At 42.3% G+C, this 1,887-nt stretch overlaps 1 long non-coding RNA gene across 1 annotated transcript in view; it reads right to left on the bottom strand.

The window, feature by feature from the left end:
• Nucleotide 1: 1 nt before the first annotated feature.
• LOC111731194 overlaps nt 2-1,887 on the bottom strand; it is a 9,486-nt gene continuing 7,600 nt past the window's right edge. The window contains exon 3 of the long non-coding RNA XR_002776980.1: nt 2-83. This is a non-coding gene — a long non-coding RNA (uncharacterized LOC111731194). The remainder of the gene's footprint in view (nt 84-1,887) is intronic.

The following is a 1,887-nucleotide window of genomic DNA, read 5'->3' as shown; positions in this document are numbered from 1 at the left end:
TCTGGAAGATCTGTGTTTGGAACACTCCTGGACTCTGCCCTATGCATCTCTTTCCTTGGTTGATTTTCATCTGTATCCTCTCCCTGTAATAAACCATAGTCGTGAGTATAACAGCTTTTAGTGAGTTTTGTAAGTACTTCTAGCAGATCATCGAGACTGAGGGTGTTTTTTGGGCACCCCCTTGAACTTGCAGTTGGTGTCAGAGTGAAGGTGGTCTTTTGGCCTGCTTCGTCTAAACTCTTCAGGGAGGAGAAACATTTTATACTCATTTGAAAATAAATTTATACATGGAAACCAGACATGGACTTGATAACACCCAGGGATCTGTATTATTGAGTTTTCTAGGATGGCAGCAAATTTGGGCTATTTTATACTACCATTTTGATGTGCTTTTACTATCCAGTGCCATTGCCTGATAATATTAATTGAGGGCCTGCTATACTGTAGACCTTAAGCCATTTTGCAAACATTGCTCTTTGGATTTTAATTCTCTTTGATACCAGGGGGCCCTCAAAGCTGGCTGTTGGAAGAAACAACCCAGGAGGAAGGTTGGCTTCTGCACTGAATTAAAGAATTAGAGAAAATAAATACTAGAGGCCAAGCTGTCTCCAATGTTTTCATGAGAATCTGTTCATGTTTCCATGACCCTAAGTGGTACAATTCCCCCATCCTGCCTTAGGTGGCATTACCCCAGTTTGTCACAATCTCCTTTTGGTCCAGATGCCTACCCTTTAGTCTCAATTCCCTCTCTTCCCCCCATTTTCAAGAGCCACCAGACTCTGGTAATAGGGTAGAATAAAGGATCCTGTTGTAGCCTCCAGCCCCCGAAAGACACATGGACCACCAGAAATCAGTGAGTTACAGGAAACATGCTCTTTATTCAGCCAGCTGGGTCTGCCTGGGGTACGCAGACCCCAAATTAAGCAGCCCCGAAATGTAGAGATACAGGGTTTTTAAGCCCTAAATCCCATTCCTCATTCTGTCTTAAACACAAAGGTCTATTTTTCTCCTATTCACTACCTGTCAACCCACAGGTCGGTTGTGCAAGCGGGGGTACAGAAGCAGAAAGCTTCTTGTTAGAATGTTATGTTCCAATGGGTGATAGTCTGTGTTCCAATGGGTGATAGCCTATGTTCCGATGGGCGATAGTCAAACAGTAAATTTCCTACAAGTAATAAATCTCAAGTATTCATTCTTCAGCCACCACATTCCCTACAGGCCTTAGGAAAAATCGAATCTTTGATTCTTCATGCGGAATTTGCTCATAGCCTCTAGTCTGTAACACTAAAAGTCTAATGGAATTAATTCTTTTCCTTATATATACAAACAAGAAATTAAGGAAACATGGGCCAAAAGTTAACAAAAGGAGAGGGATGATTAAAGGTCCAGCTATAGCAGATAGAAGAGTTGTTAGCCATGGTGACCAATTGAACATCCTATGAAACCAGTTGTTTGATTCTAGTCTCTGGTTTTCCCTGGCATCCAAATTTCTCTGTACTTGTCGTAAGCTTTCTCTAATTACTCCAGAGTTATTGGCATAGAAGGAACAGGTTTTGCCCAGAGCCATACATTACCCATCTTGTTCTAAGAATAATAAATTTAAACCTCTTCTATTTTGGAGGACTACTTCTGCTAGTGAATTGACTTGAAGTTCCAGCCTGCTGATGGTGTCTTTTAAGGTCTTAATATCCTTATCTATCTGCATTCCAATTTCACATAATTAATGTTCTCCCTTGATTAGAGCAGTAGTACCTACCGCCGCTGAGCCTGCTATTCCGAGTCCTCCAAGAAGGGGGACTAAGACTGGTACGGCCCGTTTCTGTAACCTGTCCTGATGGAAGAAGTGGAGTCTGCCTTCCGGCCCATTGTAAAGGGACACTTGGGGGA

This window comes from Pteropus vampyrus, unplaced genomic scaffold (genome assembly GCF_000151845.1).
Source record: "Pteropus vampyrus isolate Shadow unplaced genomic scaffold, Pvam_2.0 Scaffold353, whole genome shotgun sequence".
In the NCBI taxonomy this organism is placed as follows: Eukaryota; Metazoa; Chordata; class Mammalia; order Chiroptera; family Pteropodidae; genus Pteropus; species Pteropus vampyrus.
Note: the sequence above shows the minus strand (reverse complement) of the source record. Positions and strands in the feature narration are given on the sequence as shown.